Below are 13675 nucleotides of genomic sequence, written 5' to 3' on the forward strand. Positions count from 1 at the left end.
ACAGAAAAACAGAGCACAGAAGCAGTTTTCTGTATGGTTGTTTGGCCATGTTTCATCTATAAAATAAGAGAAGTCATTCATAAACTGTTTTCCAAGTGTGCTGAACTCTGTATGAAAAGGCATGGCGACCACAGATTAGGACAGCTTTGATTAAGGACTTCATTAATGACTAATTTATGCATACTTTACAAGCATTTTTACAAGTAACTTTTCACTATTCTGACCTTCTAATTTTTTAAGTGAAATTGGTACAGACAAATATCCCAAGCAGAGATCCATGGCACAGTGAATGAATCCAGAGTTCTATCATCTGGTTTCAGTAACATTAAGAACACAGATATAGGATTGCAAGTTTTATCTACCGCTATTGTAACCAAAGCTAGAAGTATATAGAATTTCTATTTACTGACAGTACAACTGTGTACACTAAGACAGGAATAGCCAGTTCAAGTCTCATAAAACTACTACAGAACACGGATAGCAGCTGTAAAGTCTCATGTAGCAATTTAACACCAGGTAACAGCTTTTCAGCTTCTCACCATGAGTAATCACAGGTCTGAATCCCTTACACAATAGCATATTTCTGTGATGTTCAATTCAAATTCACCCCACTGTATTCTGATTAGGCTTTCAGTAATACATGAAAGAAATAATGAATTAGATATGAATTAGACATGAATTAGAACAAATATGTACATTCGAACTCAATGACACTTGTGTCATTTAAACCATGATTTGTTATCCACAATATTCTGATAGGCATTTTCACATTCTCCCTGACTCATAAAATACAATTTTATTTTTTTTTCTCTATTTGTTTCAATAGCATGCATTTAAAGTCAGGCAATTAATATCCTAAATAACACTCTGTGTGGGAAATGGCTCGGTAAAATGCAGTATAATTTTTCTCTGACAAGGAAAAATGGCTTTTAACCACTTTTAAGAGTCACCCATTCCTCTGTCTGAAATGCTGGCTACTAGAGACTGACAGGAGGGCTTGAAGTCATCAATTTAATCAGGACTGAATCTGTCAGCCTCAATTCATATATATCCCTATTGTTTTGGGTATTGAAAAATGATAATTAGATCCAAATCAGAATTTTGTATAATGTATAATTATCACCTCCTGCAGGAATGAATCCTAGGATCTGTATGGAAAATAATATCTGTGGGGCGTTACAGGATACTGTTGATCAATCTGCTTAGCCAACTCCAGTAATAAAGTCACTTGCAGGTAAGATAAAAATGATCACACTACCTCAAATTTCAGCAGGGGATGGACGATGCTTCACGCCTCCCTCAGCTCGACTGCAAATCACAACCTTCTCCAGCCATCCCAGCACCTACACGAAAACAGAAGGAACAGACAAGAGATGAGTTCTGGGACAGCAAAGGTCACCTGCAGTGGGAGGGCAACATGACAAAATCCAGATATGTGTCCTGGTCCTGCTGTCTGTCAGGGAAGGCCACCAGCAGGGCAGTCTGCTTGGCGGCCCTGAGAGCAGCACCTGGGCTTCTCACTCAAACTGCAGCAGTGGCCTGAAACCCCGTGTCACTGAGGCCTGCCAAGCCACAGCACCCCGTGCTAACCTTGGCACTAAAATGAACACACATTTAAAAGGCAAAGAGAGGTCAAGGTGACTGATTCTTAACGCACACTCCTGGTGAAAATCAGCTGCCCTGGATGTAATCTCTGGACCATCAAGAGGATGAGTAGTATCTCAGTACCACTACAACAACAACAACAACTACTACTACCATTACTACTTAAGACAATAAGTTACAGCACAGTAACTTATAAACTGGTGAAATTAAGAAAATAACATTTCATTCTCCTCTAAAAGGACAGTGCCTAAGTCTCAGGAAGATGGCATGCTGATAAAAAAAAGTAGTATGTTATGTTCTGAATTCCTAAGCACATTTTTGCTGCCACGGTATTTTGGCACAGCAGCAGCATCCAAAACAGTTCTGAACTACTAGCATTTCTATGTTAAAGAAAAATAACAGAACTACAACATGGAAAGTTCCTTCTTCCCAAGGATGCGAGTCAGCTTTTAAAAGCATTTTAAGAAGTCAGACATGAAGCTCACATTATTTAAATAATTCATAATAATCTGGTTTCTAGTGGGTGGGACTACAAAAAGAAGACCAGATTTCACACTATCAAGGTCTTTAAAAAAACAGGGAAAAAAAAAATCAGTCTACAAGTAACATCTAAAGAACTTCTGTGTTCATGCAAACTGAATGCTTAGGGTCACACTGTCCTAGCCTGAACAAGAAAAAAAATTTAAATTTTTAAACATTTCAAAAGAGAATTTTCCTTTATTGAGTTAGCACTAGCTAAAAAAAGAGTAGCAATAATCTTTTTTGTAGCCCCAGAATTTTCTCCCTGTTATGTGTATAATTTTAACGTACAGACAGATCACTAAGCAGTGGAAAGAAAAATTTGCTTGTGAATGAAAGTTTCATCAGTATTTCTCTGGAATCCTTCTACAGCACAATGTGTAAAAGGCTGTTACCTCTGTATTTATACTGGAAACCCCCAAAAAAATACCCTCCCCAATTGCCAAATGAGAAAATCCTTCAACATTTTCAACAGAGAAAAATTAAACAGACATTTGAAATAAACAGAAAACCCCTTGCATACAAAAGCATGACTAATATGCAGTATTACTATAAAATAAATCGTCCTATGTGTGGTTATCCAAAGTAAAGCCTATAAGCAGAGTTCCCTCCTGGTTCACATCATGAAACAAGTGGATTAGACAAGTCCCTACATAGCCAGTCTTTAGGTTAGTCTACCTCATAATATGCACAGCCAAATACTATTATCACACCTTTTACAAAGCGCCTGCTCACATTTCAGCAGGCTGAGAATGTAACTGATTGTGTCCCCCATTCATATGTAATTCTACAAGAAGTCTTGTGTTAATTTCTTTTCTGACTTTTGAAAGAACTCTAAATTCTGAGAATAACTGAGCAGTGAGCCTCCTGCTCTCTTTTCCAAAAATAAAACGACAGCTTAGTGTGGAACAAAGTTATAAAGTCTGAGCCAGCTGTTGACTGAAGTGAGCTACTAAGGACTACTGACAAATTCTTTTTCAAAACACTCTCTATGGCATTAACAAGGGGAAATGACCTTTATATGACAAAGTCAGAATCCTATTACAATGGGACAGAAAAAATTATTCCAGTAGTCCTTCCAAAATATTTTGAAATCCTGCTCAGCAGCAAAAAAGATCTCTCAGCTACTTTATGGGCAACAAAGGGAAATGTCCTAACTTCTGATTACCTGATTGTACTCAGAACATTTTGTTTCACTCTTGGCAGCTGTGGTGATGTGCTCCAACCCCTGCTGTTTTCTGCCTGTGCAACAGCCACCCGGGGTGGTTGTGACGGCTACATCTGGCTCGCAGATATCAACACTACAGTTAAGGGCCATAAATCTTGCTTGACACCTAAGGGCCGTGAGTCTTGTTCAACAGCTAGGGCTAGTTGAGCATGCGCCAAATGAAATAGGGCTGCTGTGCAAATACAACCATAAGTCAATCATCTTACTCCATAAACAGGGGACAGCCTGAGGCTTGTTCAGATCTCCTGCACAGAAGGGGCTGTGTGCCAGGAGCTCCCCTTCACCACAGTGACCTCTCTACATTACTCCATGGGACTGAGAGATTCCTTGTCTTAGAAGATTCTTGGTGATTAGTAATATGCTAAACTTCGATATCTTACCTAAGTGAGATAAAATATTGATTGTGCATATACAATCCTTTGGTCATAAAGTATTGACCAAACCTGGCACTAAACTAAGTCTGGATCCAGCCACAACTTAACTCCAATCAGAAAATCTAGAACACAGGCGAGTCCTTTCTGATGTTCTTATGACTCAACAGGATGGTCTCCTGGGCAGTTTTGTCTGACCACATCCTCTGTGCTGTAAATAATCAAGTATACCATGCCATCGAGTATTGTTAAACTGCTGACGCATTTACCACCAAACTTCGTTAAATCACTGTTTTACATCAATAAAGATATTGCTACTTCTCTCTCGCAGGTGAAGTGCGTCATTGTCTGTGGCAGCAGCGAGGGGTGATAGCACAAAAAATGCCGGCAGCAACAGCTTAGAACAGCCATACGAGCACATCAGCTGTATTTGCACTTGGCTCTGGCAGTTCCTTATGTGTGAAAAACAGGCATTACTGTACACAAGGAAATAAGCTAGATGTTAAAATGATTAGCAGTCTTCTTTTAAAATGACTCTTGGAAAAACTTCAGCTTCACGAAAGGGTAACATAGATTCACATGATTAAGTGATACAGGTCAAGCTCTTTATTTTCAGAGACACATATTTTGTCAGAAGCACATTTGATCACTGTAATCCACATGGCAAACAAAAGAATTACAGCACTGAGTTGATAGGGCCCATCCAAACTAGTTTGCTTCCCAAAATAAGAAACAGACTCAGACTCATCCCTACCTTGACTGGGATGTGAGGATCTTTGCCCATCATTATCTTCTCATTATGTCCTAAACTGACCTACCAAAAAATAATCTGGACAAGATGAAATGGAGTCAAATGTGCCAAAAGTTATTTTGGTCTCCAAAAAAGCAAGGAAAGGTCCAGTGCTGAAAAAAAGCTGGAAAGGCTTTTGAACATGTCCCATGTAAAATCCTAATGACAAAGTACAAACTTATTAAATGTACTGAACACTGGCTGAAATGCCTGGCTCAAAGAATTTCAACCAGTGGCAAAAAGTCCAGCTGAGGAACAGCCACTAAAGAAGCAGCCCAAGTGTAAATGCTGTTTAAATCTTTACTAATGGCCTTTTTCATTGAAGAGGAGACAGAACAGTGGAAGAGACTGCTTAGAGGTTGTGGAGTCTGGGGGTACTTAAAACTCCAGCAGACACAAAGCACAGTTGCATTAATGAAAGCTCACTCTGAGGACAAGGGTTGGAATAGATGATATCCAGGCATCCTTTCCAACCTCAGTAATTCCATGATTCCACAATTCTCTGTAACTAACTGAAAAGTTGCAGGCAGCAGACAAAAGCTTTGGAAGAAAGATTGCAAACTTGTGATTGCATGGAACATTGAAAAGGAGTGGACTATTTCTAAGCAGACACATGATACGGATTCACAAATCCTACAAGATTGTCTAGGAGTTCCTGCTTCTCAATTATGCTGGATGACCAACAGATGCATCAGAGGATTCCTGGCACCTGTGAAATCTGGCACCTATTTCCAGAGCATTTTTGCTTCGAATATTTGACCTAAGGAATCCTCATTGTCTCTTTATTCTATTTCTCCTGTTGCTATTATAACTCTGCTAACTGCATTACAACATCCTGTATTTTATTTCTTTCAATTTCCAGTTAAACCACTACTCTACATCTTCACTCAAAGGAAAACAAAGCCATTTTTCTGAGATGTACCCCAATTTTATCTGAAAAGCACTTTATTTCCCCAGATTGCATCATCTGTGATGTATGACACTTGCTGAGAGTCTTGAACGACTTCTTCCTAAACCTTTTGAAAGCATTTATCTCAGTATTTCCCTCAGAAGGGAAAATGGACTCTTCACATGCATTTTTAAGCCGTTCCAACACATTCCATTGCAAGGTGAACACGAGCCAGCAGTGCCCTGGCAGTCAGGAGGGCCAACCCTGTCCTAGGGGCATCAGGGACACCATCACCAGCTGGGCAAGGATTGTCCCACTCTGCTCTGCTCTGGGGCAGCCTCACCTCCAGTCCTGGGGACAGTTCTGGATGCCACAATATGAGAATGACATCAGATTGTTTAAGTGTGTCGAGAGAAGGGTGACCCAAATGGTGAAACCCCTTGAGGGCAAGACTTATGAGGACCTTTTGAGGTCAGCTGGCTTGCTCAGCTTGGAGAACAGAAGACTGAGGAGGGACCTGACAGCAAGGTACACTTTCCTCTGGGAGGTAGAGAAGGGGAGGTGCTGATCTCCTCTCCCTGGTGACCAGCAGCAGGACACAAGTGGATTGAAGCACTGGGGAAATTCAGGTTTGACATCAGGATAAGGTTCCTCACTGAGAGGGTGGTTGGTCCCTCCAACAGGTTCCCCTTGTCATGACACCAAACCTGTAAGGATAGTCTGGACAATGCTCTTGGTTATATGGCTTAGTTCTATATGGTCCTGAGAGGGGCAGAATTTGACTTGATGATCCTTATAGCTGCCTTTAAACTTGAGATATACTGTGATTCCATGTTCTTAGTTCAAACTTCGTACCTTCAAACTTGTAATGGGGTTTCACATCCTCAGCTGAAATAATGTTCTACAATTGTGAACTCACTCCTTAAATTCTCTCATCAACTTTCTCCTCTGCATAAAAATTCCCTACATTCCTTCAAGGAAACACATCAGAACCTCCCATCATTTTTCTTCTATTCAGATAGCAAAAACTTGGAATCTGTTTAACCTTTACACTTGTCTCACCAATCTAATCTGGACAAGGGATCACATTCTAGTTCCAATTCAGAGTCTTTTTTTCCCCCTGTCTCAATCTATTCATATCCTTAGGAGTCCAACAATAAATCTTGCCCTTCATGCTTTAAATACTTCACTGAACCACATTTATGTTCTTACAGACTTGGCAGTCTTTGCCTCTTTGACATAACAATAACTGGAACATTTTCTTAGCAGCACTAAGCGGAGTAACAACTGATTATTTTTTTGGCACTCATGGTAGGATAAAAGATGAATTTATGTTTTCCATTGCATTATGGTTACAAGTGTATATGTAGACAGGGTAGTTCAGGTCGACGCTGCATTGCACTGCCAAATTTAGGAATTAATACACTTCTTTGGCCTTTAAAAAAAACCTATTAGTATTGTAAAGGATGCAAACAGAAACCCAAGAAATTTCACTTGACAAACAAGACAGCTGTTGTGGTATTCAGAAATTCAGACTGCCTTCCTTAAGTGAAATATGTCATATTCCCAGCTACAGTTACTTATCTTCTTGTGCTGTAGGAATGTTATGAAGAATAGTTTAGTCAATGTTTATAGAAAGTATTTTGAGATCTGGGCAGCTGGAAACCCAGAACTCTATTAGCTGAAACTGCTGCTGACATATCAGTAACTTAAAGGAAAAGTCTTTTGATAAATGAAGAGGAAAATGCCAAGGAAAAGATTAGAAGAAAGATCTGTTACTGGATTGTTGCAGACAGTTCTTATGTCCACACTTAAGAGACCAATAAATTTTAAAAGAACATGGACATAAAAATGTTTTTTGAAGTCTGGAGCACCTTTTCATAATCAAGGTAATAGCCAGTTAATTGAGAAAAACACAAAATGGATATCTGATCATAATTCATATGTGGAGGAAACAATAAGCACTAGATTGATCTTTAATGAAATGTAAGAGATACTGAGGAATCAAAAATAGAAATAAGGAACAAAAAATCTTTTACAAAGCTGAAACAAAATGAAAACTGGAATTTACTAAAAGATTAATAATATTAATTAAAAAAAATCTCCATCACTTCAACTTGCTTTTCAAGTAAACACATTACTAGGTAGAAGGAACTGGTAACCTGTGTAACAGAACTGGGGAAAATCAGGCTGTGCAACACTGTCAGACATTATCTGGTCCAATCCCATTCTTCACAGACAGATCAATTAATGCAAATAATACAAACCAATTAATCTCCTTTTTGATTAAATATTTCTCAGTAGGGACATAAAATGTCAGTTGATATGGAAAAGCATATCTATTAATACTAACTAAAGCAAGAATAAAAATTGTGGTTCACGGAACTAAGACTGTAAAAATGGAAAAGAAAGAAAATACAGAATTTTTGAGAAGCAAATACAACATATTAAGAAAATCACCTGATAAATGTATGTTGCCAAAATTGTCACTGCTCTAAGGAAAGACATAGTGTATAGAATGACTTGGCAAACTGTTAATACAGAAACACATACACAGTATTTATTGGATCAAAAAAGCTCACGACTAACCAGCACAGCGGGTAAACAATTTAGGCTTCGAAGTACAGGGTTTATAATTCAGAAATACAAATGTTATTTTAGGCTTACTGGTGCCTTAGTATGTAACTCAGGCAAAGATGAAACCTCCACGGCTCCCACTTCCCCTCTACTTTTTGAAATGGTGCAACCTCAGCACACTGTTCTTGAGAACAAAGGAGGGAGATTTAAGGGATAGCAGCAAATTTAACTTATCCTGTCACTGCTAAGTTTGAGTTTAGTTCGGTTGTTAAGCCTTGCAGCTGCTACCTTAAGCATTCCTAATTTTTAAATGACTGGTTTTACAAGTTTTACAAATCGGTAACATTCAAACAAAGCATTACCTATGAGCCATCACTTTCTTCAACCTTCAGCCAGCAGCAAATACAAAAAGCCTACTTTGTTGTCATATCACAAAACAGCTACTCCATTTCCTGCCTCACTGTCACTTCTTTTTCCTCAAAAAAGCTAACATTTTCCATTTCAGTTTAGCAGGGTTCAGATTTCACTGACACGAGAAATGTAACTCTTCATGAGTTACCAAGTATTTTCAGTTTCACTCAAAATTATGTAGCATAATGGGCTGATCTTTCTACACTTCTTGAAGTATGTTCTCAGCTTTTCAGTCCTGAACTGCACTTCCTCAGAGTTTCTGCAGAGCCAGGGGAATCTGGACATCACTTGGCTATACAGAGCAATGCCTGAAACCTACACCGCTGAGCATACAGCTCCATGCTGGTTTTCATGTTCATGCAAGGACTGTGTGATTGGTGCTATCAAGAAGGAGCCCCTGTAAAGAGATTAAGCATTAATGAAAGGGGTTTACAGAATTTTGCTATAAAAGGTGTTGAAGTCAGCCAGGGGTAAAAAGTGTGGCTGGGAAGTGCACAGGCATGTAGGGCTGAAGGGCTAAAATGCAGCCCAACCATCAACTCTAGATCCCCAGCCACAGGCTGAGCCAGACATCCAGACCTCACCAGCTGTTCCTGCAATACGCTGAGGTACTTGTGGCTTCAAATACTGCTGGAATATGAGTGAATGTACTAATCATGTTCAAAATAAGTATTTTGTTAATATGAAATACTGGTCGTAATTCTGTTTATCAACCATCACCACTGAGGTATAATATAACAGGCAAAAAGAGTCACTAAGAATTACATCTTAGTTGTGGCTTTTCTATTGCCCTCTGTTCCGAGCTACATATGTACTATATTCTAAATATATTTCTATTGTGGTAATACTCCACAATTTTGGAAAACAAATATTCATAATGCTAGAGAGATATCCATTTAACGAAGCCACAGGAGCCATATATGCTATGGCTTTTAATAGCTGTTTTCCAAATGCCAAAAATTGCTGAAGAACAAACATTTTTTGTTGGTTTTAATCTTTCTTCATACTTTCAAAATTTTTAGTTTCTAAAATCTAATTCTGAAGAATGATCCTACAACAAAGAAGCTAATAGATAAGGAGAAAAAAAATCTTTTAAAGGTCTCAAGCAAGACACTCAAGGTTTTATTTCAGAGCCAAATGTTTCATCTAGAGAGATCTCCAATCCAGCTCCTTAACTGATCTTTAAGATTATACATGGCATTACTGTCCTGTATCACCATGGAAAGAGAGACCCAGAAGAGATATTCTATGTCACAAATTCTGAAGCCTATACGGCAAGGACACTTTAGAGTAGATTTTGTATTTTAATTCCATTCTGTTTTAAATATTCTATTATTCTGTTATTTTATTACTCAGATCAATAGGAGGAAACACAGCTCCAGAATTCCTCCCGGGAAGTCAGTCATAATGAGGCACCTGGGAAGTCTGAGCATTTAATTCATACCTTTCCATTCATCTGTCCTAAGACTGTGTGTATATATATATATATATATATATATATATACATACACATACACACATTTAAATTAAAAGATTTATGCATACAATAGGAGTTTCTGTTTCATGTCAGAAATTCTGGTCATAGCCATCATTAATTTTCTCTTAAATTCTGCTTCTAATTTTCATGTACATTTGCATCCACACTGCCTCTACAGCTTGAAGTCTTTTTCATACATCTCAAAAAAAGTGCAAGACATCATGTTACCAGCCAATGAAAAACAGTTCAACTAAAAGACCATCAGTATCAAAAATTAATGTTTCTTTACCTGTGGCTAACTAAGGAACAGAAAGTACCTCTGGCAGGAGTTTTTTTTTGGGATGGAGTCAGAATTTACATAGAAATGGGATGGAGATTTCATGCAGAGTCTGTTTTACCTGAAGTGTCAAGTGAGAACGCATGTCTTGTGCAATTCACAACTCCAGCCAAGCACTTCTCCATTGATTTAGGCTTGTTTTTCCTTCTAAAAATATTGAATCAACAATCTTAAATCAGACACAGGAATTCAAAGAGGCCTATTTTCAGGGGCTGGCAGGAACACCACTGATGGCAGGACTCAGCTTCCAGCCTCTGGCCAATACTACACTGAGTTAGGAATATAAATTTACTTATGTGTTCACATAACTATACTATTATACTAATATTATATTATTTCATATATTTATTAGCAATTCTGTCATGTTTGTTAATACAGTACACAAGAGAAATACTGAATAATTGCAAAACACAATCAAGTAAAGTCACTTAACACTTTCAATTAAAAGGGAGAGGGCTTCCCCTTCCCATTTCAGTATACAGACATCAAAAAGGTTTACTGAAGAGATTCCTATATGCCTAATCAGATAATCTCTAATAGCCTCCTTATGAAACACTTACACCTTGATGGTAAATGATGTCATTAAAAACAAAGGGATTTGCAGTTATCTTGCATTTCTAAGGTATGTTTACTAATGTGTTTGTAAATTTAATTGCCTCAGTATAGAAGTGACTTGAAAGTTTTCAAGGACTCCCAAATATTTACAACAGAAGAAGAACCTAAAGCAAAGAGATGTATGTCTTTTAGTTCTCCTCAATCTCAGATTATTTCAGGAGATTCATCATAGTGGACTAATTGATTCTGACAGCAACTGAGTAGATGTTATAAAGAATGCTTCTGGGTTTAACAACTACTGATTCCTACAGTTCATGTGCATTTACACAGATGCAAATTATGTTTCCTTGTTCTTTCACTTAATGGTAGATTTAATGCAGAGTTCAATTGCACTTCACCCATTGTTATAAACCATTACTGAATCATTAATTTAATGGAGCTCTAATTTCTCGTCAGTTTTTAAGAACCTAGACCAAGGGATCATGGGTTTAATTTTTCACAATGTGAGTCTTTGAAAAGATTATTTACAAGCAGCTATTTCTGTAAGCAGTTGTGTACTGGGCACAAAGAAAAATGAAGTCAACTTTCTGGAAATAAAACTTGAACATGATTTAAGAAAAATAATATACCAAACTCAGAATGAAAAAAGTGACCTATATAGATAAACAAGTAAGTTTTTATTGAAAAGAAACCCTGTGTTAAAAAAAAAAAAAATGAAAGGCAGCATATTTCAAACAACTTTCAATTCAACTTGTTCCTCATAACTCTAGTACATGCTGGACAGCAGTTAGATTACCAGGGCAGCATGAATTATAGACTAATCACTGTCAGACTGAAAATTCACAATAATGGTTATAAACATAAAAGTAGCATTTCATAATTTGGTCACAGATCTGAAAAAAATGTGTAGATATGGTAAATGTGTTATAGGGTTATAATGGATACAATTTTCAGAATCCTTTGTTTCCTTCTAAAGTAGCACTAAGTCCTCAGACCACATGCTGATATCAGAACATTTCAGTAATTTTATGACTTAGAACTTTGGATCAATAAATCATTCAAAGTTTTTTATGTAATATAGTTTACTTGGTAGCTGACTGTTCAAAGACCTACAAAAGAAAGCAATTGTTTCCAGCAATTCAAGTTGCAATAGCAGTGTGAGAAACTGAAAGTGCTTCTCACCACAGTGACTACTCTTCTCCAAACTCATGAATCTTTTATAAAAATTATCACATAAAATCACATGCAAAATGCAAGATGCAGTTCCCATGCATCTGTTGTTTCTGAGCATCAGCCTGCTTGAGATCCCAGCAGACAGAATCAGCTATATTCATTCACCTGTGAAAGCTGGTGCACAGAATACAGAAGCAGGAAGAGATTTATCCTGTGAGAGCATTTCTTACCAGCCGCAATCCATTCCTGTAACCAGAGCTGAAGTGAGGTCCATCAAGAGAAATAACCCCAACAATTCATTGATTTACTTAAATAATTTACACAGGAAAGCCAGTTTGAAGACAACAGTACATCCTTTTTTTTCCATAAGCATACCACAGACCCACTCCTTCGGAATGTCTCAGCTGCCAGTGAGTGACTACAGCAAGTATCAAGACTGGTGGGAAGAATGCATGTCATGCCCCTCAGTCCCATCCTTCAAAGGGAGCTCATACTCTTGATTAATTACTCCTTTCAGCTTTTTAGGATACGGTGGGTCATATCACATCTCTGAGAACTAGACTTGTCTATAGGGAAGTGTGAATAAGGACATATCTGAATGAGCACAGATGAATTCAACTCTGAAGGTGCAAGAAAGAACTCAAATGACATTCCCTATGCACTAGAAAAAATAAGTGAGAAGAATTAAGAGTGTGAAAAAGCCGTAGAAGAGACTGGAATTAAACGTGTAGAGAAATTAACAGAGTAATAAAATAGTCACAATTTACACTTAGTTCAAAGGGACAAGGATGACTGCACAGGCAGGGCAAAACAGAGGACAAGAAAAGCCTGGTAGGATAGATATGCTGGTGAGGTGGCTGGATGTCAAGTACCAAAATTTGGATTTCTCATTCACCAGAAGTCAAAAGCCAGTCTATGGCAAAATTTTCCAAGTAACCAAGAAAGATTCAAAACAGAACAACAAAACTCACAGTTTTGTACAGCACAGTCTGTACTGATCAACAGCCCATCTCCAGGCTGGCCCACAGATCAGCTCTTCCCACATGGGCAATGACTCAAGGATAGCATCATTCAGACAGCATGGGTGGTGTCGCTCTGCTACAGAGGCCCAGCTTCTTTTCTACGTATCCAAAAAGTGCTTCCGGGGCATTGCGGAGAACACGGAACAAACTTTGTGTTCCCTTTATAAATCAACATTCAAGCAATTCCAAGGCAGAGCCCAGGAAAGAGATGGTAATTACAGGTCACATCAATGTCCTGGTTACTGAAAGATCTCTGAACAGTACAAGTAAAATACACCAGGGAGCTGCCACACAGCTACTCCAGATGGGACATTGTTCCAGTGCTGCCACAAGGTCACCAGCCAGCAAAACTCACCTACAACTTTTCCCCTCTGGTATCTCTTCTTTTGGAGGAAAGAAGAAAAGAGTGGATTAGTGCTGAAACAGTCTGAAGATTTCTCTCAAGCATTACGTAGATTAAATTGTTTTTTTGTCTGCTCTAAGTCCTTCATCTCCCTCCTCTTGCTCTCTCTGCCCTATTACTCCTCTCTTCTCCCTCATGCTGTCTTCTGACTATTCACTCTAGGGCTCTACTTTTCCATTATAAATGTGTTCAGTATTTCTCATCTTACAAAATTCTCTGTTCTACCAGCTCAGAACTGTCATAAATCTTTCTACAGTTCTCACCTCAAACTCAACAAACCAAACGCATCCACTCAGTGAAGGTCTAACTATCCAAATT

General features: G+C 38.2%; 1 protein-coding gene across 3 annotated transcripts in view; it reads right to left on the bottom strand.

Annotated features, from left to right (window-relative positions):
* GHR (growth hormone receptor) overlaps positions 1-13675 on the bottom strand; it is a 119584-nt gene that overhangs the window by 76284 nt on the left and 29625 nt on the right. For all 3 annotated transcript variants that reach the window (XM_086867048.1, XM_086867049.1, XM_086867050.1), the window contains one exon: positions 1259-1343. The gene's annotated coding sequence lies outside the window, so the exon portion shown is untranslated. The remainder of the gene's footprint in view (positions 1-1258; positions 1344-13675) is intronic.

Source organism: Cyanistes caeruleus, chromosome Z, assembly GCF_971803275.1.
Source record: "Cyanistes caeruleus chromosome Z, bCyaCae1.hap1.1, whole genome shotgun sequence".
Lineage (NCBI taxonomy): Eukaryota > Metazoa > Chordata > Aves > Passeriformes > Paridae > Cyanistes > Cyanistes caeruleus.